At 39.6% G+C, this 23,425-nt stretch overlaps 18 non-coding genes across 18 annotated transcripts; all 18 read right to left on the bottom strand.

Annotated features, from left to right (window-relative positions):
• Positions 1 to 1,432: 1,432 nt before the first annotated feature.
• Positions 1,433 to 1,505, bottom strand: TRNAV-CAC (transfer RNA valine (anticodon CAC)). The gene has a single exon. It is a non-coding gene; the product is annotated as a tRNA-Val (tRNA).
• Positions 1,506 to 1,792: 287 nt separating this feature from the next.
• Positions 1,793 to 1,864, bottom strand: TRNAP-AGG (transfer RNA proline (anticodon AGG)). Its single transcript has one exon. It is a non-coding gene; the product is annotated as a tRNA-Pro (tRNA).
• A 2,084-nt stretch (positions 1,865 to 3,948) lies between these two features.
• TRNAV-CAC (transfer RNA valine (anticodon CAC)) lies at positions 3,949 to 4,021 on the bottom strand. The gene has a single exon. It is a non-coding gene; the product is annotated as a tRNA-Val (tRNA).
• Positions 4,022 to 4,309: 288 nt separating this feature from the next.
• On the bottom strand, positions 4,310 to 4,381 carry TRNAP-UGG (transfer RNA proline (anticodon UGG)). Its single transcript has one exon. It is a non-coding gene; the product is annotated as a tRNA-Pro (tRNA).
• Positions 4,382 to 6,746: 2,365 nt separating this feature from the next.
• TRNAV-CAC (transfer RNA valine (anticodon CAC)) lies at positions 6,747 to 6,819 on the bottom strand. The gene has a single exon. It is a non-coding gene; the product is annotated as a tRNA-Val (tRNA).
• Positions 6,820 to 7,107: 288 nt separating this feature from the next.
• TRNAP-AGG (transfer RNA proline (anticodon AGG)) lies at positions 7,108 to 7,179 on the bottom strand. Its single transcript has one exon. It is a non-coding gene; the product is annotated as a tRNA-Pro (tRNA).
• Positions 7,180 to 9,380: 2,201 nt separating this feature from the next.
• On the bottom strand, positions 9,381 to 9,453 carry TRNAV-CAC (transfer RNA valine (anticodon CAC)). The gene has a single exon. It is a non-coding gene; the product is annotated as a tRNA-Val (tRNA).
• Positions 9,454 to 9,741: 288 nt separating this feature from the next.
• TRNAP-UGG (transfer RNA proline (anticodon UGG)) lies at positions 9,742 to 9,813 on the bottom strand. Its single transcript has one exon. It is a non-coding gene; the product is annotated as a tRNA-Pro (tRNA).
• Positions 9,814 to 12,194: 2,381 nt separating this feature from the next.
• Positions 12,195 to 12,267, bottom strand: TRNAV-CAC (transfer RNA valine (anticodon CAC)). Its single transcript has one exon. It is a non-coding gene; the product is annotated as a tRNA-Val (tRNA).
• Positions 12,268 to 12,555: 288 nt separating this feature from the next.
• TRNAP-AGG (transfer RNA proline (anticodon AGG)) lies at positions 12,556 to 12,628 on the bottom strand. Its single transcript has one exon. It is a non-coding gene; the product is annotated as a tRNA-Pro (tRNA).
• A 2,123-nt stretch (positions 12,629 to 14,751) lies between these two features.
• On the bottom strand, positions 14,752 to 14,824 carry TRNAV-CAC (transfer RNA valine (anticodon CAC)). Its single transcript has one exon. It is a non-coding gene; the product is annotated as a tRNA-Val (tRNA).
• Positions 14,825 to 15,112: 288 nt separating this feature from the next.
• Positions 15,113 to 15,184, bottom strand: TRNAP-UGG (transfer RNA proline (anticodon UGG)). The gene has a single exon. It is a non-coding gene; the product is annotated as a tRNA-Pro (tRNA).
• A 2,123-nt stretch (positions 15,185 to 17,307) lies between these two features.
• On the bottom strand, positions 17,308 to 17,380 carry TRNAV-CAC (transfer RNA valine (anticodon CAC)). Its single transcript has one exon. It is a non-coding gene; the product is annotated as a tRNA-Val (tRNA).
• A 287-nt stretch (positions 17,381 to 17,667) lies between these two features.
• On the bottom strand, positions 17,668 to 17,739 carry TRNAP-AGG (transfer RNA proline (anticodon AGG)). Its single transcript has one exon. It is a non-coding gene; the product is annotated as a tRNA-Pro (tRNA).
• Positions 17,740 to 19,847: 2,108 nt separating this feature from the next.
• On the bottom strand, positions 19,848 to 19,920 carry TRNAV-CAC (transfer RNA valine (anticodon CAC)). The gene has a single exon. It is a non-coding gene; the product is annotated as a tRNA-Val (tRNA).
• A 288-nt stretch (positions 19,921 to 20,208) lies between these two features.
• TRNAP-UGG (transfer RNA proline (anticodon UGG)) lies at positions 20,209 to 20,280 on the bottom strand. The gene has a single exon. It is a non-coding gene; the product is annotated as a tRNA-Pro (tRNA).
• Positions 20,281 to 22,549: 2,269 nt separating this feature from the next.
• TRNAV-CAC (transfer RNA valine (anticodon CAC)) lies at positions 22,550 to 22,622 on the bottom strand. Its single transcript has one exon. It is a non-coding gene; the product is annotated as a tRNA-Val (tRNA).
• Positions 22,623 to 22,910: 288 nt separating this feature from the next.
• Positions 22,911 to 22,982, bottom strand: TRNAP-UGG (transfer RNA proline (anticodon UGG)). The gene has a single exon. It is a non-coding gene; the product is annotated as a tRNA-Pro (tRNA).
• Positions 22,983 to 23,425: the final 443 nt, after the last annotated feature.

The following is a 23,425-nucleotide window of genomic DNA, read 5'->3' as shown; positions in this document are numbered from 1 at the left end:
CTCCAGAAGCAGGCATTTTCTGTGCCTTTAATTTCAGGCTTTTCCCAGCAGTCTCTGTTCTGCCTATGTAAATTAACAAAAGCAGTGCTTATTCCTCACTTGCTCTAATGTCCTTCCTGTCCACAAAGCTCTGCCTAAGTATGCTTTTTTTCTTTTTCAGGGAAATTCTAAATGGTTTCTCTGTCCACTCTGTGGCAGTAGAATGCTGATTATGATGCCATGTTTTGTGGAATCACCAAGGTACAACTACAGAGGAATATATGAGTCTGAAGGACATGGAACTCTTAGCTAACACATCACAATATGTGATGCTTGCCAACCAAGCACTACATTCTGGTGCGCTGATGATCAGAACATTCTGCTCCTAAAGGAAAGAAAATACCGCTTGATTGAAAATAAAGTCTCTGTTTATATTAACGCTCTCTCTCTCCCTATATCTATCTATCTATCTATCTATCTATCTATCTATCTATCTATCTATCTATCTATCTATCTATCTATCTATCTATCTATCTATCTATCTATCTATCTATCTATCTATCTATCTATCTATCTATCTTTATATATGGATACATGCATACACCTACTCATAGATATGCCATGCATTTCTTTGGATTTGTTTCAACCTCTTGCCATTTATTTGAGAATCCCTACTTTTCAAGTGACTGCAAATGAAGTCATCTCTGGCACGTTTTGGCTGATGCAAGGTAACCAAAACACAAGACAACTTTTAATAAAAATCATTGGTTTCTTTGTTAACGTGCACTGTCAAACATGGGCCTTTCACACGTCAGGTAAATATGATAACCAATACACAACAGAAGCAGATGCAGATTGCTTATCAATGTCGTGATAGAACAGTTGTGATTTGAGTAGTAGAAGCACCCCTGAATTGATACTTATTATATACAGCCTGTAAGATAGTCAAAAATGCATGCTAGGAGAGGAGATGCAAATATAAATGTATTAGAAAAATACATAAAGAGGAGTGATATACTTTTATTCATGCAAGGCTAGAAAAAATCCCCATACTGTCGAAAGCATTCATACACCACCAAATGGAAATAAACAATTCTGACATTAAACGAAAAGGTGACGATGCATTTGTATCATCACCTTGAGAAGGATCATCTAGGAATTGAGCCCAAGCCTCAGCACTTAAAAAACAGAAACACTCCACTAAAATAAGAGGCCTGTTGGTGCCAACAATTCTCAAAGTTAATGCTTGTTCTGGTTGAGCATTGAACCGAATGCAGGGCTCTTTTGAAAGTGAGGTCTGTGAATCAACAGATACATCCACATGCCAATTATGTTATTGTTTTTAAGAGAATTCACTTTCTTGGAACGAGACTGCATGAACCCATCTTCAGGGCCTGGACAATTTCATGCAAAACGGCAACTCTCAACATTGCAGCCAAGACAATATAACTAGTGTTTCTGCCCGGTTTCGAAACGGGGACCTTTTGCGTGTGAGGCGAACGTGATAACCACTACACTACAGAAACAGATACCTACAGGTGATTCTTCTGTGATGAAACTGCTCAAAACAGACTATTCCAAGGGCATCTGGTTTTAGATTTCTTTCATGCAACCTGCCCGACAGCCCTATCTGAACCTTGTATATGCCTTGCAAGTTCAGCATTTTTGCAAAATGCTTAAAGAGAAATGTTTCCTATTTGCTCAGGCAGGGCAAGGTTAAAAGCATGAGACTCTAGCAAATATGCATCCACTACTGCAAAGAGAAAAATGATATTGGCTTTGAAATGCATACTTCAAAAGAGCACCAATGAAAGGGCTCGTCCGGGATTTGAACCCAGGACCTCTCGCACCCTAAGCGAGAATCATACCCCTAGACCAACGAGCCGTTGAAAGACCCTCACCTCTGAAAAGGTAATACCAGCTCTAAGCCCGCAATGAAGATCATGCTGGGGTCTTTTTCATGCTTGGTCTGTGAATTCACAGGAAATTCAGTGTCAACTTACCCTTTCTCAAACGATAGCACTATCATTTGTAAGTGTCCCCTTTTATTTTGTCTCAGCATTGGACACGTCTTACAGGAAGTCAGCAGTTATTTATATATTTCTGCATTGGCTAGAGCCTAAAGAGAGAGAATAAAAAGCTGTTCATAACAACATAAGAAACACATTTTGCCTTTTCTCTCCAATACTGATTCCCTTTGTGCAAATCGGAATGCCAAGGTGAATAGCTGGGCCACAGATTCTGGCTAATTATCTATCTCTTGAATGCAAGAAGCAATAAAAACTGCCTAATGCAGGACTAAAGCATTCCTTGCATAGCCTTTAACATCATAACATAACTGAGCTGCTGGTAACAAGCTAAGCAATGCCTTCCCAACATGAGAAGTACATGTGCTTATGTGCTTATCCGCTCAATCAGCGCTCGATCAGGCTCGATCAAGGAAAGGTGGAAAGAGTCCAAATGGCTGTCCCTTCCTTTTTAGGGTGGGTCCTGCTGACTATCATAGGATTCCTCTTAAGAGTGGCCAGGGTCAGAGGAAAAACTTTCAATGCTTCTTAGTGTTCTCTCCAGAAGCAGGCATTTTCTGTGCCTTTAATTTCAGGCTTTTCCCAGCAGTCTCTGTTCTGCCTATGTAAATTAACAAAAGCAGTGCTTATTCCTCACTTGCTCTAATGTCCTTCCTGTCCACAAAGCTCTGCCTAAGTATGCTTTTTTTCTTTTTCAGGGAAATTCTAAATGGTTTCTCTGTCCACTCTGTGGCAGTAGAATGCTGATTATGATGCCATGTTTTGTGGAATCACCAAGGTACAACTACAGAGGAATATATGAGTCTGAAGGACATGGAACTCTTAGCTAACACATCACAATATGTGATGCTTGCCAACCAAGCACTACATTCTGGTGCGCTGATGATCAGAACATTCTGCTCCTAAAGGAAAGAAAATACCGCTTGATTGAAAATAAAGTCTCTGTTTATATTAACGCTCTCTCTCTCCCTATATCTATCTATCTATCTATCTATCTATCTATCTATCTATCTATCTATCTATCTATCTATCTATCTATCGATCTATCTATCTATCTATCTATCTATCTTTATATATGGATACATGCATACACCTACTCATAGATATGCCATGCATTTCTTTGGATTTGTTTCAACCTCTTGCCATTTATTTGAGAATCCCTACTTTTCAAGTGACTGCAAATGAAGTAATCTCTGGCACGTTTTGGCTGATGCAAGGTAACCAAAACACAAGACAACTTTTAATAAAAATCATTGGTTTCTTTGTTAACGTGCACTGTCAAACATGGGACTTTCACACGTCAGGTAAATATGATAACCAATACACAACAGAAGCAGATGCAGATTGCTTATCAATGTCGTGATAGAACAGTTGTGATTTGAGTAGTAGAAGCACCCCTGAATTGATACTTATTATATACAGCCTGTAAGATAGTCAAAAATGCATGCTAGGAGAGGAGATGAAAATATAAATGTATTAGAAAAATACATAAAGAGGAGTGATATGCTTTTATTCATGCAAGGCTAGAAAAAATCCCCATACTGTCGAAAGCATTCATACACCACCAAATGGAAATAAACAATTCTGACATTAAACGAAAAGGTGACGATACATTTGTATCATCACCTTGAGAAGGATCATCTAGGAATTGAGCCCAAGCCTCAGCACTTAAAAAACAGAAACACTCCACTAAAATAAGAAGCCTGTTGGTGCCAACAATTCTCAAAGTTAATGCTTGTTCTGGTTGAGCATTGAACCGAATGCAGGGCTCTTTTGAAAGTGAGGTCTGTGAATCAACAGATACATCCACATGCCAATTATGTTATTGTTTTTAAGAGAATTCACTTTCTTGGAACGAGACTGCATGAACCCATCTTCAGGGCCTGGACAATTTCATGCAAAACGGCAACTCTCAACATTGCAGCCAAGACTATATAACTAGTGTTTCTGCCCGGTTTCGAACCGGGGACCTTTCGCGTGTGAGGCGAACGTGATAACCACTACACTACAGAAACAGATACCTACAGGTGATTCTTCTGTGATGAAACTGCTCAAAACAGACTATTCCAAGGGCATCTGGTTTTAGATTTCTTTCATGCAACCTGCCCGACAGCCCTATCTGAACGCTTGTATATGCCTTGCAAGTTCAGCATTTTTGCAAAATGCTTAAAGAGAAATGTTTCCTATTTGCTCAGGCAGGGCAAGGTTAAAAGCATGAGACTCTAGCAAATAATCATCCACTACTGCAAAGAGAAAATTGATATTGGCTTTGAAATGCATACTTCAAAAGAGCACCAATGAAAGGGCTCGTCCGGGATTTGAACCCGGGACCTTTCGCACCCAAAGCGAGAATCATACCCCTAGACCAACAAGCCGTTGAAAGACCCTCACCTCTGAAAAGGTAATACCAGCTCTAAGCCCGCAATGAAGATCATGCTGGGGTCTTTTTCATGCTTGGTCTGTGAATTCACAGGAAATTCAGTGTCAACTTACCCTTTCTCAAACGATAGCACTATCATTTGTAAGTGTCCCCTTTTATTTTTTCTCAGCATTGGACAAGTCTTACAGGAAGTCAGCAGGTATTTATATATTTCTGCATTGGCTAGAGCCTAAAGAGAAAGAATAAAAAGCTGTTCATAACAACATAAGAAACACATTTTGCCTTTTCTCTCAAATACTTATTCCCTTTGTGCAAATCGGAATGCCAAGGTGAATAGCTGGGCCACAGATTCTGGCTAATTATCTATCTCTTGAATGCAAGAAGCAATAAAAACTGCCTAATGCAGGACTAAAGCATTCCTTGCATAGCCTCTAACATCATAACATAACTGAGCTGCTGGTAACAAGCTAAGCAATACCTTCCCAAAATGAGAAGTACATGTGCTTATGTGCTTATCCGCTCAATCAGCGCTCAATTAGGCTCGATCAGGCGAGATATAGAAAAGGTGGAAAGGGTCCAAATGGCTGTCCCTTCCTTTTTAGGGTGGGTCCTGCTGACTATCATAAGATTCCTCTTAAGAGTGGCCAGGGTCAGAGGAAAAACTTTCAATGCTTCTTAGTGTTCTCTCCAGAAGCAGGCATTTTCTGTGCCTTTAATTTCAGGTTTTTCCCAGCAGTCTCTGTTCTGCCTATGTAAATTAACAAAAGCAGTGCTTATTCCTCACTTGCTCTAATGTTCTGCCTGTCCACAAAGCTCTGCCTAAGTATGCTTTTTTTCTTTTTCAGGGAAATTCTAAATGGTTTCTCTGTCCACTCTGTGGCAGTAGAATGCTGATTATGATGCCATGTTTTGTTGAATCACCAAGGTACAACTACAGAGGAATATATGAGTCTGAAGGACATGGAACTCTTAGCTAACACATCACAATATGTGATGCTTGCCAACCAAGCACTAGATTCTGGTGCGCTGATGATCAGAACATTCTGCTCCTAAAGGAAAGAAAAGACCGCTTGATTGAAAATAAAGTCTCTGTTTATATTAACGTTCTCTCTCTCCCTATATCTATCTATCTATCTATCTATCTATCTATCTATCTATCTATCTATCTATCTATCTATCTATCTATCTATCTATCTATCTATCTATCTATCTATCTATCTATCTATCTATCTATCTATCTATCTATCTATCTATCTATCTATCTATCTATCTATCTGTCTGTCTGTCTGTCTGTCTGTCTGTCTGTCCGTCTATCCATTCATCCATCCATCCATCCATCCATCCATCCATCCATCCATCCATCCATCCATCCATCCATCCATCCATCCATCCATCTATCTATCTATCTATCTATCTATCTATCTATCTATCTATCTATCTATCTATCTATCTATCTATCTATCTATCTATCTATCTATCTATCTATCTATCTATCTATCTTTATATATGGATACATGCATACACCTACACATAGATATGCCATTCATTTCTTTGGATTTGTTTCAACCTCTTGCCATTTATTTGAGAATCCCTACTTTTCAAGTGACTGCAAATGAAGTAATCTCTGGCACGGTTTGGCTGATGCAAGGTAACCAAAACACAAGACAACTTTTAATAAAAATCATTGGTTTCTTTGTTAACGTGCACTGTCCAACATGGGACTTTCACACGTCAGGTAAACATGATAACCAATACACAACAGAAGCAGATGCAGATTGCTTATCAATGTCGTGATAGAACAGTTGTGATTTGAGTAGAAGAAGCGCCCCTGAATTGATACTTATTATATACAGCCTGTAAGATAGTCAAAAATGCATGCTAGGAGAGGAGATGCAAATATAAATGTATTAGAAAAATACATAAAGAGGAGTGATGTGCTTTTATTCATGCAAGGCTAGAAAAAATCCCCATACTGTCGAAAGCATTCATACACCACCAAATGGAAATAAACAATTCTGACATTAAACGAAAAGGTGACGATGCATTTGTATCATCACCTTGAGAAGGATCATCTAGGAATTGAGCCCAAGCCTCAGCACTTAAAACCAGAAACACTCCACTAAAATAGGAGGCCTGTTGGTGCCAACAATTCTTTGTTCTGGTTGAGCATTGAACCGAATGCAGGGCTCTTTTGAAAGTGAGGTCTGTGAATCAACAGATACATCCACATGCCAATTATGTTATTGTTTTTAAGAGAATTCACTTTCTTGGAACGAGACTGCATGAACCCATCTTCAGGGCCTGGACAATTTCATGCAAAACGACAACTCTCAACATTGCAGCCAAGACAATATAACTAGTGTTTCTGCCCGGTTTCGAACCGGGGACCTTTCGCGTGTGAGGCGAATGTGATAACCACTACACTACAGAAACAGATACCTACAGGTGATTCTTCTGTGATGAAACTGCTCAAAACAGGCTATTCCAAGGGCATCTGGTTTTAGATTTCTTTCATGCAACCTGCCCGACAGCCCTATCTGAACGCTTGTATATGCCTTGCAAGTTCAGCATTTTTGCAAAATGCTTAAAGAGAAATGTTTCCTATTTGCTCAGGCAGGGCAAGGTTAAAAGCATGAGACTCTAGCAAATAATCATCCACTACTGCAAAGAGAAAATTGATATTGGCTTTGAAATGCATACTTCAAAAGAGCACCAATGAAAGGGCTCATCCGGGATTTGAACCCGGGACCTCTCGCACCCTAAGCGAGAATCATACCCCTAGACCAAAAAGCCGCTGAAAGACCCTCACCTCTGAAAAGGTAATACCAGCTCTAAGCCCGCAATGAAGATCATGCTGGGGTCTTTTTCATGCTTGGTCTGTGAATTCACAGGAAATTCAGTGTCAACTTACCCTTTCTCAAACGATAGCACTATCATTTGTAAGTGTCCCCTTTTATTTTGTCTCAGCATTGGACACGTCTTACAGGAAGTCAGCAGTTATTTATATATTTCTGCATTGGCTAGCGCCTAAAGAGAAAGAATAAAAAGCTGTTCATAACAACATAAGAAACACATTTTGCCTTTTCTCTCCAATACTTATTCCCTTTGTGCAAATCGGAATGCCAAGGTGAATAGCTGGGCCACAGATTCTGACTAATTATCTATCTCTTAATGCAAGAAGCAATAAAAACTGCCTAATGCAGGACTAAAGCATTCCTTGCATAGCCTCTAACATCATAACATAACTGAGCTGCTGGTAACAAGCTAAGCAATGCCTTCCCAAAATGAGAAGTACATGTGCTTATGTGCTTATCCGCTCAATCAGGCTCGATCAGGCGAGATATAGAAAAGGTGGAAAGGGTCCAAATGGCTGTCCCTTCCTTTTTAGGGTGGGTCCTGCTGACTATCATAGGATTCCTCTTAAGAGTGGCCAGGGTCAGAGGAAAAACTTTCAATGCTTCTTAGTGTTCTCTTCAGAAGCAGGCATTTTCTGTGCCTTTAATTTCAGGCTTTTCCCAGCAGTCTCTGTTCTGCCTATGTAAATTAACAAAACCAGTGCTTATTCCTCACTTGCTCTAATGTCCTTCCTGTCCACAAAGCTCTGCCTAAGTATGCTTTTTTTCTTTTTCAGGGAAATTCTAAATGGTTTCTCTGTCCACTCTGTGGCAGTAGAATGCTGATTATGATGCCATGTTTTGTGGAATCACCAAGGTACAACTACAGAGGAATATATGAGTCTGAAGGACATGGAACTCTTAGCTAACACATCACAATATGTGATGCTTGCCAACCAAGCACTACATTCTGGTGCGCTGATGATCAGAACATTCTGCTCCTAAAGGAAAGAAAATACCGCTTGATTGAAAATAAAGTCTCTGTTTATATTAACGCTCTCTCTCTCCCTATATCTATCTATCTATCTATCTATCTATCTATCTATCTATCTATCTATCTATCTATCTATCTATCTATCTATCTATCTATCTATCTATCTATCTATCTATCTATCTATCTATCTATCTATCTATCTATCTATCTATCTATCTATCTATCTATCTATCTATATCTCTATCTATCTATCTATCTATCTATCTATCTATCTATCTATCTATCTATCTATCTTTATATATGGATACATGCATACACCTACTCATAGATATGCCATGCATTTCTTTGGATTTGTTTCAACCTCTTGCCATTTATTTGAGAATCCCTACTTTTCAAGTGACTGCAAATGAAGTAATCTCTGGCACGGTTTGGCTGATGCAAGGTAACCAAAACACAAGACAACTTTTAATAAAAATCATTGGTTTCTTTGTTAACGTGCACTGTCAAACATGGGACTTTCACACGTCAGGTAAATATGATAACCAATACACAACAGAAGCAGATGCAGATTGCTTATCAATGTCGTGATAGAACAGTTGTGATTTGAGTAGTAGAAGCGCCCCTGAATTGATACTTATTATATACAGCCTGTAAGATAGTCAAAAATGCATGCTAGGAGAGGAGATGCAAATATAAATGTATTAGAAAAATACATAAAGAGGAGTGATATGCTTTTATTCATGCAAGGCTAGAAAAAATCCCCATACTGTCGAAAGCATTCATACACCACCAAATGGAAATAAACAATTCTGACATTAAACGAAAAGGTGACGATGCATTTGTATCATCACCTTGAGAAGGATCATCTAGGAATTGAGCCCAAGCCTCAGCACTTAAAACCAGAAACACTCCACTAAAATAGGAGGCCTGTTGGTGCCAACAATTGTCAAAGTTAATGCTTGTTCTGGTTGAGCATTGAACCGAATGCAGGGCTCTTTTGAAAGTGAGGTCTGTGAATCAACAGATACATCCACATGCCAATTATGTTATTGTTTTTAAGAGAATTCACTTTCTTGGAACGAGACTGCATGAACCCATCTTCAGGGCCTGGACAATTTCATGCAAAACGGCAACTCTCAACATTGCAGCCAAGACAATATAACTAGTGTTTCTGCCCGGTTTCGAACCGGGGACCTTTCGCGTGTGAGGCGAACGTGATAACCACTACACTACAGAAACAGATAACTACAGGTGATTCTTCTGTGATGAAACTGCTCAAAACAGACTATTCCAAGGGCATCTGGTTTTAGATTTCTTTCATGCAACCTGCCCGACAGCCCTTTCTGAACGCTTGTATATGCCTTGCAAGTTCAGCATTTTTGCAAAATGCTTAAAGAGAAATGTTTCCTATTTGCTCAGGCAGGGCAAGGTTAAAAGCATGAGACTCTAGCAAATAATCATCCACTACTGCAAAGAGAAAATTGATATTGGCTTTGAAATGCATACTTCAAAAGAGCACCAATGAAAGGGCTCGTCTGGGATTTGAACCCGGGACCTCTCGCACCCAAAGCGAGAATCATACCCCTAGACCAACGAGCCGTTGAAAGACCCTCACCTCTGAAAAGGTAATACCAGCTCTAAGCCCGCAATGAAGATCATGCTGGGGTCTTTTCATGCTTGGTCTGTGAATTCACAGGAAATTCAGTGTCAACTTACCCTTTCTCAAACGATAGCACTATCATTTGTAAGTGTCCCCTTTTATTTTTTCTCAGCATTGGACAAGTCTTACAGGAAGTCAGCAGTTATTTATATATTTCTGCATTGGCTAGAGCCTAAAGAGAAAGAATAAAAAGCTGTTCATAACAACATAAGAAACACATTTTGCCTTTTCTCTCAAATACTTATTCCCTTTGTGCTAATCGGAATGCCAAGGTGAATAGCTGGGCCACAGATTCTGGTTAATTATCTATCTCTTGAATGCAAGAAGCAATAAAAACTGCCTAATGCAGGACTAAAGCATTCCTTGCATAGCCTCTAAAATCATAACATAACTGAGCTGCTGGTAACAAGCTAAGCAATACCTTCCCAAAATGAGAAGTACATGTGCTTATCCGCTCAATCAGCGCTCAATTAGGCTCGATCAGGCGAGATATAGAAAAGGTGGAAAGGGTCCAAATGGCTGTCCCTTCCTTTTTAGGGTGGGTCCTGCTGACTATCATAAGATTCCTCTTAAGAGTGGCCAGGGTCAGAGGAAAAAATTTCAATGCTTCTTAGTGTTCTCTCCAGAAGCAGGCATTTTCTGTGCCTTTAATTTCAGGTTTTTCCCAGCAGTCTCTGTTCTGCCTATGTAAATTAACAAAAGCAGTGCTTATTCCTCACTTGCTCTAATGTTCTGCCTGTCCACAAAGCTCTGCCTAAGTATGCTTTTTTTCTTTTTCAGGGAAATTCTAAATGGTTTCTCTGTCCACTCTGTGGCAGTAGAATGCTGATTATGATGCCATGTTTTGTTGAATCACCAAGGTACAACTACAGAGGAATATATGAGTCTGAAGGACATGGAACTCTTAGCTAACACATCACAATATGTGATGCTTGCCAACCAAGCACTACATTCTGGTGCGCTGATGATCAGAACATTCTGCTCCTAAAGGAAAGAAAAGACCGCTTGATTGAAAATAAAGTCTCTGTTTATATTAACGCTCTCTCTCTCCCTATATCTATCTATCTATCTATCTATCTATCTATCTATCTATCTATCTATCTATCTATCTATCTATCTATCTATCTATCTATCTATCTATCTATCTATCTATCTATCTATCTATCTATCTATCTATCTATCTGTCTATCTGTCTGTCTGTCTGTCTGTCTGTCTGTCTGTCTGTCCGTCTATCCATTCATCCATCCATCCATCCATCCATCCATCCATCCATCCATCCATCCATCCATCCATCCATCCATCCATCCATCCATCCATCCATCCATCCATCCATCCATCCATCCATCCATCCATCCATCCATCCATCTATCTATCTATCTATCTATCTATCTATCTATCTATCTATCTATCTATCTATCTATCTATCTATCTATCTATCTATCTATCTTTATATATGGATACATGCATACACCTACACATAGATATGCCATGCATTTCTTTGGATTTGTTTCAACCTCTTGCCATTTATTTGAGAATCCCTACTTTTCAAGTGACTGCAAATGAAGTAATCTCTGGCACGGTTTGGCTGATGCAAGGTAACCAAAACACAAGACAACTTTTAATAAAAATCATTGGTTTCTTTGTTAACGTGCACTGTCCAACATGGGACTTTCACACGTCAGGTAAATATGATAACCAATACACAACAGAAGCAGATGCAGATTGCTTATCAATGTCGTGATAGAACAGTTGTGATTTGAGTAGAAGAAGCGCCCCTGAATTGATACTTATTATATACAGCCTGTAAGATAGTCAAAAATGCATGCTAGGAGAGTAGATGCAAATATAAATGTATTAGAAAAATACATAAAGAGGAGTGATATGCTTTTATTCATGCAAGGCTAGAAAAAATCCCCATACTGTCGAAAGCATTCATACACCACCAAATGGAAATAAACAATTCTGACATTAAACGAAAAGGTGACGATGCATTTGTATCATCACCTTGAGAAGGATCATCTAGGAATTGAGCCCAAGCCTCAGCACTTAAAAACCAGAAACACTCCACTAAAATAAGAGGCCTGTTGGTGCCAACAATTCTCAAAGTTAATGCTTGTTTTGGTTGAGCATTGAACCGAAAGCAGGGCTCTTTTGAAAGTGAGGTCTGTGAATCAACAGATACATCCACATGCCAATTATGTTATTGTTTTTAAGAGAATTCACTTTCTTGGAACGAGACTGCATGAACCCATCTTCAGGGCCTGGACAATTTCATGCAAAACGGCAACTCTCAACATTGCAGCCAAGACAATATAACTAGTGTTTCTGCCCGGTTTCGAACCGGGGACCTTTCGCGTGTGAGGCAAACGTGATAACCACTACACTACAGAAACAGATACCTACAGGTGATTCTTCTGTGATGAAACTGCTCAAAACAGGCTATTCCAAGGGCATCTGGTTTTAGATTTCTTTCATGCAACCTGCCCGACAGCCCTATCTGAACGCTTGTATATGCCTTGCAAGTTCAGCATTTTTGCAAAATGCTTAAAGAGAAATGTTTCCTATTTGCTCAGGCAGGGAAAGGTTAAAAGCATGAGACTCTAGCAAATATGCATCCACTACTGCAAAGAGAAAATTGATATTGGCTTTGAAATGCATACTTCAAAAGAGCACCAATGAAAGGGCTCATCCGGGATTTGAACCCGGGACCTCTCGCACCCTAAGCGAGAATCATACCCCTAGACCAAAAAAGCCGCTGAAAGACCCTCACCTCTGAAAAGGTAATACCAGCTCTAAGCCCGCAATGAAGATCATGCTGGGGTCTTTTTCATGCTTGGTCTGTGAATTCACAGGAAATTCAGTGTCAACTTACCCTTTCTCAAACGATAGCACTATCATTTGTAAGTGTCCCCTTTTATTTTGTCTCAGCATTGGACACGTCTTACAGGAAGTCAGCAGTTATTTATATATTTCTGCATTGGCTAGCGCCTAAAGAGAAAGAATAAAAAGCTGTTCATAACAACATAAGAAACACATTTTGCCTTTTCTCTCCAATACTTATTCCCTTTGTGCAAATCGGAATGCCAAGGTGAATAGCTGGGCCACAGATTCTGGCTAATTATCTATCTCTTAATGCAAGAAGCAATAAAAACTGCCTAATGCAGGACTAAAGCATTCCTTGCATAGCCTCTAACATCATAACATAACTGAGCTGCTGGTAACAAGCTAAGCAATGCCTTCCCAAAATGAGAAGTACATGTGCTTATGTGCTTATCCGCTCAATCAGGCTCGATCAGGCGAGATATAGAAAAGGTGGAAAGGGTCCAAATGGCTGTCCCTTCCTTTTTAGGGTGGGTCCTGCTGACTATCATAGGATTCCTCTTAAGAGTGGCCAGGGTCAGAGGAAAAACTTTCAATGCTTCTTAGTGTTCTCTCCAGAAGCAGGCATTTTCTGTGCCTTTAATTTCAGGCTTTTCCCAGCAGTCTCTGTTCTGCCTATGTAAATTAACAAAAGCAGTGCTTATTCCTCACTTGCTCTAATGTCCTTCCTGTCCACAAAGCTCTGCCTAAGTATGCTTTTTTTCTTTTTCAGGGAAATTCTAAATGGTTTCTCTGTCCACTCTGTGGCAGTAGAATGCTGATTATGATGCCATGTTTTGTGGAATCACCAAGGTACAACTACAGAGGAATATATGAGTCTGAAGGACATGGAACTCTTAGCTAACACATCACAATATGTGATGCTTGCCAACCAAGCACTACATTCTGGTGCGCTGATGATCAGAACATTCTGCTCCTAAAGGAAAGAAAATACCGCTTGATTGAAAATAAAGTCTCTGTTTATATTAACGCTCTCTCTCTCCCTATATCTATCTATATCTATCTATCTATCTATCTATCTATCTATCTATCTATCTATCTATCTATCTATCTATCTATCTATCTATCTATCTATCTATCTATCTATCTATCTATCTATCTATCTATCTATCTATCTATCTATCTTTATATATGGATACATGCATACACCTACTCATAGATATGCCATGCATTTCTTTGGATTTGTTTCAACCTCTTGCCATTTATTTGAGAATCCCTACTTTTCAAGTGACTGCAAATGAAGTCATCTCTGGCACGTTTTTGCTGATGCAAGGTAACCAAAACACAAGACAACTTTTAATAAAAATCATTGGTTTCTTTGTTAACGTGCACTGTCAAACATGGGACTTTCACACGTCAGGTAAACATGATAACCAATACACAACAGAAGCAGATGCAGATTGCTTATCAATGTCGTGATAGAACAGTTGTGATTTCAGTAGTAGAAGCGCCCCTGAATTGATACTTATTATATACAGCCTGTAAGATAGTCAAAAATGCATGCTAGGAGAGGAGATGCAAATATAAATGTATTAGAAAAATACATAAAGAGGAGTGATGTGCTTTTATTCATGCAAGGCTAGAAAAAATCCCCATACTGTCGAAAGCATTCATACACCACCAAATGGAAATAAACAATTCTGACATTAAACGAAAAGGTGACGATGCATTTGTATCATCACCTTGAGAAGGATCATCTAGGAATTGAGCCCAAGCCTCAGCACTTAAAACCAGAAACACTCCACTAAAATAGGAGGCCTGTTGGTGCCAACAATTCTCAAAGTTAATGCTTGTTCAGGTTGAGCATTGAACCGAATGCAGGGCTCTTTTGAAAGTGAGGTCTGTGAATCAACAGATACATCCACATGCCAATTATGTTATTGTTTTTAAGAGAATTCACTTTCTTGGAACGAGACTGCATGAACCCATCTTCAGGGCCTGGACAATTTCATGCAAAACGGCAACTCTCAACATTGCAGCCAAGACAATATAACTAGTGTTTCTGCCCGGTTTCGAACCGGGGACCTTTCGCGTGTGAGGCGAACGTGATAACCACTACACTACAGAAACAGATAACTACAGGTGATTCTTCTGTGATGAAACTGCTCAAAACAGACTATTCCAAGGGCATCTGGTTTTAGATTTCTTTCATGCAACCTGCCCGACAGCCCTTTCTGAACGCTTGTATATGCCTTGCAAGTTCAGCATTTTTGCAAAATGCTTAAAGAGAAATGTTTCCTATTTGCTCAGGCAGGGCAAGGTTAAAAGCATGAGACTCTAGCAAATAATCATCCACTACTGCAAAGAGAAAATTGATATTGGCTTTGAAATGCATACTTCAAAAGAGCACCAATGAAAGGGCTCGTCCGGGATTTGAACCCAGGACCTCTCGCACCCAAAGCGAGAATCATACCCCTAGACCAACGAGCCGTTGAAAGACCCTCACCTCTGAAAAGGTAATACCAGCTCTAAGCCCGCAATGAAGATCATGCTGGGGTCTTTTTCATGCTTGGTCTGTGAATTCACAGGAAATTCAGTGTCAACTTACCCTTTCTCAAACGATAGCACTATCATTTGTAAGTGTCCCCTTTTATTTTGTCTCAGCATTGGACACGTCTTACAGGAAGTCAGCAGTTATTTATATATTTCTGCATTGGCTAGAGCCTAAAGAGAAAGAATAAAAAGCTGTTCATAACAACATAAGAAACACATTTTGCCTTTTCTCTCAAATACTTATTCCCTTTGTGCAAATCGGAATGCCAAGGTGAATAGCTGGGCCACAGATTCTGGCTAATTATCTATCTCTTGAATGCAAGAAGCAATAAAAACTGCCTAATGCAGGACTAAAGCATTCCTTGCATAGCCTCTAACATCATAACATAACTGAGCTGCTGGTAACAAGCTAAGCAATGCCTTCCCAAAATGAGAAGTACATGTGCTTATGTGCTTATCCGCTCAATCAGCGCTCGATCAGGAGAGATATAGGAAAGGTGGAAAGGGTCCAAATGACTGTCCCTTTCTTTTTAGGGTGGGTCCTGCTGACTATCATAGGATTCCTCTTAAGAGTGGCCAGGGTCAGAGGAAAAACTTTCAATGCTTCTTAGTGTTCTTTCCAGAAGCAGGCATTTTCTGTGCCTTTAATTTCAGGCTTTTCCCAGCAGTCTCTGTTCTGCCTATGTAAATTAACAAAAGCAGTGCTTATTCCTCACTTGCTCTAATGTCCTTCCTGTCCACAAAGCTCTGCCTAAGTATGCTTTTTTCTTTTTCAGGGAAATTCTAAATGGTTTCTCTGTCCACTCTGTGGCAGTAGAATGCTGATTATGATGCCATGTTTTGTGGAATCACCAAGGTACAACTACAGAGGAATATATGAGTCTGAAGGACATGGAACTCTTAGCTAACACATCACAATATGTGATGCTTGCCAACCAAGCACTACATTCTGGTGCGCTGATGATCAGAACATTCTGCTCCTAAAGGAAAGAAAATACCGCTTGATTGAAAATAAAGTCTCTGTTTATATTAACGCTCTCTCTCTCCCTATATCTATCTATCTATCTATCTATCTATCTATCTATCTATCTATCTATCTATCCATCTATCTATCTATCTATCTATCTATCTATCTATCTATCTATCTATCTATCTATCTATCTATCTATCTATCTATCTATCTATCTTTATATATGGATACATGCATACACCTACTCATAGATATGCCATGCATTTCTTTGGATTTGTTTCAACCTCTTGCCATTTATTTGAGAATCCCTACTTTTCAAGTGACTGCAAATGAAGTCATCTCTGGCACGTTTTGGCTGATGCAAGGTAACCAAAACACAAGACAACTTTTAATAAAAATCATTGGTTTCTTTGTTAACGTGCACTGTCAAACATGGGCCTTTCACACGTCAGGTAAATATGATAACCAATACACAACAGAAGCAGATGCAGATTGCTTATCAATGTCGTGATAGAACAGTTGTGATTTGAGTAGTAGAAGCACCCCTGAATTGATACTTATTATATACAGCCTGTAAGATAGTCAAAAATGCATGCTAGGAGAGGAGATGCAAATATAAATGTATTAGAAAAATACATAAAGAGGAGTGATATACTTTTATTCATGCAAGGCTAGAAAAAATCCCCATACTGTCGAAAGCATTCATACACCACCAAATGGAAATAAACAATTCTGACATTAAACGAAAAGGTGACGATGCATTTGTATCATCACCTTGAGAAGGATCATCTAGGAATTGAGCCCAAGCCTCAGCACTTAAAAAACAGAAACACTCCACTAAAATAAGAGGCCTGTTGGTGCCAACAATTCTCAAAGTTAATGCTTGTTCTGGTTGAGCATTGAACCGAATGCAGGGCTCTTTTGAAAGTGAGGTCTGTGAATCAACAGATACATCCACATGCCAATTATGTTATTGTTTTTAAGAGAATTCACTTTCTTGGAACGAGACTGCATGAACCCATCTTCAGGGCCTGGACAATTTCATGCAAAACGGCAACTCTCAACATTGCAGCCAAGACAATATAACTAGTGTTTCTGCCCGGTTTCGAACCGGGGACCTTTCGCGTGTGAGGCGAATGTGATAACCACTACACTACAGAAACAGATACCTACAGCTGATTCTTCTGTGATGAAACTGCTCAAAACAGACTATTCCAAGGGCATCTGGTTTTAGATTTCTTTCATGCAACCTGCCCGACAGCCCTATCTGAACCTTGTATATGCCTTGCAAGTTCAGCATTTTTGCAAAATGCTTAAAGAGAAATGTTTCCTATTTGCTCAGGCAGGGCAAGGTTAAAAGCATGAGACTCTAGCAAATATGCATCCACTACTGCAAAGAGAAAAATGATATTGGCTTTGAAATGCATACTTCAAAAGAGCACCAATGAAAGGGCTCATCCGGGATTTGAACCCGGGACCTCTCGCACCCTAAGCGAGAATCATACCCCTAGACCAACGAGCCGTTGAAAGACCCTCACCTCTGAAAAGGTAATACCAGCTCTAAGCCCGCAATGAAGATCATGCTGGGGTCTTTTTCATGCTTGGTCTGTGAATTCACAGGAAATTCAGTGTCAACTTACCCTTTCTCAAACGATAGCACTATCATTTGTAAGTGTCCCCTTTTATTTTGTCTCAGCATTGGACACGTCTTACAGGAAGTCAGCAGTTATTTATATATTTCTGCATTGGCTAGAGCCTAAAGAGAAAGAATAAAAAGCTGTTCATAACAACATAAGAAACACATTTTGCATTTTCTCTCCAATACTGATTCCCTTTGTGCAAATCGGAATGCCAAGGTGAATAGCTGGGCCACAGATTCTGGCTAATTATCTATCTCTTGAATGCAAGAAGCAATAAAAACTGCCTAATGCAGGACTAAAGCATTCCTTGCATAGCCTTTAACATCATAACATAACTGAGCTGCTGGTAACAAGCTAAGCAATGCCTTCCCAAAATGAGAAGTACATGTGCTTATGTGCTTATCCGCTCAATCAGCGCTCGATCAGGCTCGATCAAGGAAAGGTGGAAAGGGTCCAAATGGCTGTCCCTTCCTTTTTAGGGTGGGTCCTGCTGACTATCATAGGATTCCTCTTAAGAGTGGCCAGGGTCAGAGGAAAAACTTTCAATGCTTCTTAGTGTTCTCTCCAGAAGCAGGCATTTTCTGTGCCTTTAATTTCAGGCTTTTCCCAGCAGTCTCTGTTCTGCCTATGTAAATTAACAAAAGCAGTGCTTATTCCTCACTTGCTCTAATGTCCTTCCTGTCCACAAAGCTCTGCCTAAGTATGCTTTTTTTCTTTTTCAGGGAAATTCTAAATGGTTTCTCTGTCCACTCTGTGGCAGTAGAATGCTGATTATGATGCCATGTTTTGTGGAATCACCAAGGTACAACTACAGAGGAATATATGAGTCTGAAGGACATGGAACTCTTAGCTAACACATCACAATATGTGATGCTTGCCAACCAAGCACTACATTCTGGTGCGCTGATGATCAGAACATTCTGCTCCTAAAGGAAAGAAAATACCGCTTGATTGAAAATAAAGTCTCTGTTTATATTAACGCTCTCTCTCTCCCTATATCTATCTATCTATCTATCTATCTATCTATCTATCTATCTATCTATCTATCTATCTATCTATCTATCTATCTATCTATCTATCTATCGATCTATCTATCTATCTATCTATCTATCTATCTTTATATATGGATACATGCATACACCTACTCATAGATATGCCATGCATTTCTTTGGATTTGTTTCAACCTCTTGCCATTTATTTGAGAATCCCTACTTTTCAAGTGACTGCAAATGAAGTCATCTCTGGCACGTTTTGGCTGATGCAAGGTAACCAAAACACAAGACAACTTTTAATAAAAATCATTGGTTTCTTTGTTAACGTGCACTGTCAAACATGGGACTTTCACACGTCAGGTAAATATGATAACCAATACACAACAGAAGCAGATGCAGATTGCTTATCAATGTCGTGATAGAACAGTTGTGATTTGAGTAGTAGAAGCACCCCTGAATTGATACTTATTATATACAGCCTGTAAGATAGTCAAAAATGCATGCTAGGAGAGGAGATGAAAATATAAATGTATTAGAAAAATACATAAAGAGGAGTGATATGCTTTTATTCATGCAAGGCTAGAAAAAATCCCCATACTGTCGAAAGCATTCATACACCACCAAATGGAAATAAACAATTCTGACATTAAACGAAAAGGTGACGATGCATTTGTATCATCACCTTGAGAAGGATCATCTAGGAATTGAGCCCAAGCCTCAGCACTTAAAAAACAGAAACACTCCACTAAAATAAGAAGCCTGTTGGTGCCAACAATTCTCAAAGTTAATGCTTGTTCTGGTTGAGCATTGAACCGAATGCAGGGGTCTTTTGAAAGTGAGGTCTGTGAATCAACAGATACATCCACATGCCAATTATGTTATTGTTTTTAAGAGAATTCACTTTCTTGGAACGAGACTGCATGAACCCATCTTCAGGGCCTGGACAATTTCATGCAAAACGGCAACTCTCAACATTGCAGCCAAGACTATATAACTAGTGTTTCTGCCCGGTTTCGAACCGGGGACCTTTCGCGTGTGAGGCGAACGTGATAACCACTACACTACAGAAACAGATACCTACAGGTGATTCTTCTGTGATGAAACTGCTCAAAACAGACTATTCCAAGGGCATCTGGTTTTAGATTTCTTTCATGCAACCTGCCCGACAGCCCTATCTGAACGCTTGTATATGCCTTGCAAGTTCAGCATTTTTGCAAAATGCTTAAAGAGAAATGTTTCCTATTTGCTCAGGCAGGGCAAGGTTAAAAGCATGAGACTCTAGCAAATAATCATCCACTACTGCAAAGAGAAAATTGATATTGGCTTTGAAATGCATACTTCAAAAGAGCACCAATGAAAGGGCTCGTCCGGGATTTGAACCCGGGACCTTTCGCACCCAAAGCGAGAATCATACCCCTAGACCAACAAGCCGTTGAAAGACCCTCACCTCTGAAAAGGTAATACCAGCTCTAAGCCCGCAATGAAGATCATGCTGGGGTCTTTTTCATGCTTGGTCTGTGAATTCACAGGAAATTCAGTGTCAACTTACCCTTTCTCAAACGATAGCACTATCATTTGTAAGTGTCCCCTTTTATTTTTTCTCAGCATTGGACAAGTCTTACAGGAAGTCAGCAGTTATTTATATATTTCTGCATTGGCTAGAGCCTAAAGAGAAAGAATAAAAAGCTGTTCATAACAACATAAGAAACACATTTTGCCTTTTCTCTCAAATACTTATTCCCTTTGTGCAAATCGGAATGCCAAGGTGAATAGCTGGGCCACAGATTCTGGCTAATTATCTATCTCTTGAATGCAAGAAGCAATAAAAACTGCCTAATGCAGGACTAAAGCATTCCTTGCATAGCCTCTAACATCATAACATAACTGAGCTGCTGGTAACAAGCTAAGCAATACCTTCCCAAAATGAGAAGTACATGTGCTTATGTGCTTATCCGCTCAATCAGCGCTCAATTAGGCTCGATCAGGCGAGATATAGAAAAGGTGGAAAGGGTCCAAATGGCTGTCCCTTCCTTTTTAGGGTGGGTCCTGCTGACTATCATAAGATTCCTCTTAAGAGTGGCCAGGGTCAGAGGAAAAACTTTCAATGCTTCTTAGTGTTCTCTCCAGAAGCAGGCATTTTCTGTGCCTTTAATTTCAGGTTTTTCCCAGCAGTCTCTGTTCTGCCTATGTAAATTAACAAAAGCAGTGCTTATTCCTCACTTGCTCTAATGTTCTGCCTGTCCACAAAGCTCTGCCTAAGTATGCTTTTTTTCTTTTTCAGGGAAATTCTAAATGGTTTCTCTGTCCACTCTGTGGCAGTAGAATGCTGATTATGATGCCATGTTTTGTTGAATCACCAAGGTACAACTACAGAGGAATATATGAGTCTGAAGGACATGGAACTCTTAGCTAACACATCACAATATGTGATGCTTGCCAACCAAGCACTAGATTCTGGTGCGCTGATGATCAGAACATTCTGCTCCTAAAGGAAAGAAAAGACCGCTTGATTGAAAATAAAGTCTCTGTTTATATTAACGTTCTCTCTCTCCCTATATCTATCTATCTATCTATCTATCTATCTATCTATCTATCTATCTATCTATCTATCTATCTATCTATCTATCTATCTATCTATCTGTCTGTCTGTCTGTCTGTCTGTCTGTCTGTCTGTCTGTCCGTCCGTCTATCCATTCATCCATCCATCCATCCATCCATCCATCCATCCATCCATCCATCCATCCATCCATCCATCCATCCATCCATCCATCTATCTATCTATCTATCTATCTATCTATCTATCTATCTATCTATCTATCTATCTATCTTTATATATGGATACATGCATACACCTACACATAGATATGCCATTCATTTCTTTGGATTTGTTTCAACCTCTTGCCATTTATTTGAGAATCCCTACTTTTCAAGTGACTGCAAATGAAGTAATCTCTGGCACGGTTTGGCTGATGCAAGGTAACCAAAACACAAGACAACTTTTAATAAAAATCATTGGTTTCTTTGTTAACGTGCACTGTCCAACATGGGACTTTCACACGTCAGGTAAACATGATAACCAATACACAACAGAAGCAGATGCAGATTGCTTATCAATGTCGTGATAGAACAGTTGTGATTTGAGTAGAAGAAGCGCCCCTGAATTGATACTTATTATATACAGCCTGTAAGATAGTCAAAAATGCATGCTAGGAGAGGAGATGCAAATATAAATGTATTAGAAAAATACATAAAGAGGAGTGATGTGCTTTTATTCATGCAAGGCTAGAAAAAATCCCCATACTGTCGAAAGCATTCATACACCACCAAATGGAAATAAACAATTCTGACATTAAACGAAAAGGTGACGATGCATTTGTATCATCACCTTGAGAAGGATCATCTAGGAATTGAGCCCAAGCCTCAGCACTTAAAACCAGAAACACTCCACTAAAATAGGAGGCCTGTTGGTGCCAACAATTCTCAAAGTTAATGCTTGTTCTGGTTGAGCATTGAACCGAATGCAGGGCTCTTTTGAAAGTGAGGTCTGTGAATCAACAGATACATCCACATGCCAATTATGTTATTGTTTTTAAGAGAATTCACTTTCTTGGAACGAGACTGCATGAACCCATCTTCAGGGCCTGGACAATTTCATGCAAAACGACAACTCTCAACATTGCAGCCAAGACAATATAACTAGTGTTTCTGCCCGGTTTCGAACCGGGGACCTTTCGCGTGTGAGGCGAACGCGATAACCACTACACTACAGAAACAGATACCTACAGGTGATTCTTCTGTGATGAAACTGCTCAAAACAGACTATTCCAAGGGCATCTGGTTTTAGATTTCTTTCATGCAACCTGCCCGACAGCCCTTTCTGAACGCTTGTATATGCCTTGCAAGTTCAGCATTTTTGCAAAATGCTTAAAGAGAAATGTTTCCTATTTGCTCAGGCAGGGCAAGGTTAAAAGCATGAGACTCTAGCAAATAATCATCCACTACTGCAAAGAGAAAATTGATATTGGCTTTGAAATGCATACTTCAAAAGAGCACCAATGAAAGGGCTCGTCTGGGATTTGAACCCGGGACCTCTCGCACCCAAAGCGAGAATCATACCCCTAGACCAACGAGCCATTGAAAGACCCTCACCTCTGAAAAGGTAATACCAGCTCTAAGCCCGCAATGAAGATCATGCTGGGGTCTTTTTCATGCTTGGTCTGTGAATTCACAGGAAATTCAGTGTCAACTTACCCTTTCTCAAACGATAGCACTATCATTTGTAAGTGTCCCCTTTTATTTTGTCTCAGCATTGGACACGTCTTACAGGAAGTCAGCAGTTATTTATATATTTCTGCATTGGCTAGAGCCTAAAGAGAAAGAATAAAAAGCTGTTCATAACAACATAAGAAACACATTTTGCTTTTTCTCTCCAATACTGATTCCCTTTGTGCAAATCGGAATGCCAAGGTGAATAGCTGGGCAACAGATTCTGGCTAATTATCTATTTCTTGAATGCAAGAAGCAATAAAAACTGCCTAATGCAGGACTAAAGCATTCCTTGCATAGCCTCTAACAT

This window comes from Lissotriton helveticus, chromosome 8 (assembly GCF_964261635.1).
Source record: "Lissotriton helveticus chromosome 8, aLisHel1.1, whole genome shotgun sequence".
NCBI lineage: Eukaryota > Metazoa > Chordata > Amphibia > Caudata > Salamandridae > Lissotriton > Lissotriton helveticus.
This window is presented reverse-complemented; position numbering and strand designations above follow the sequence as displayed.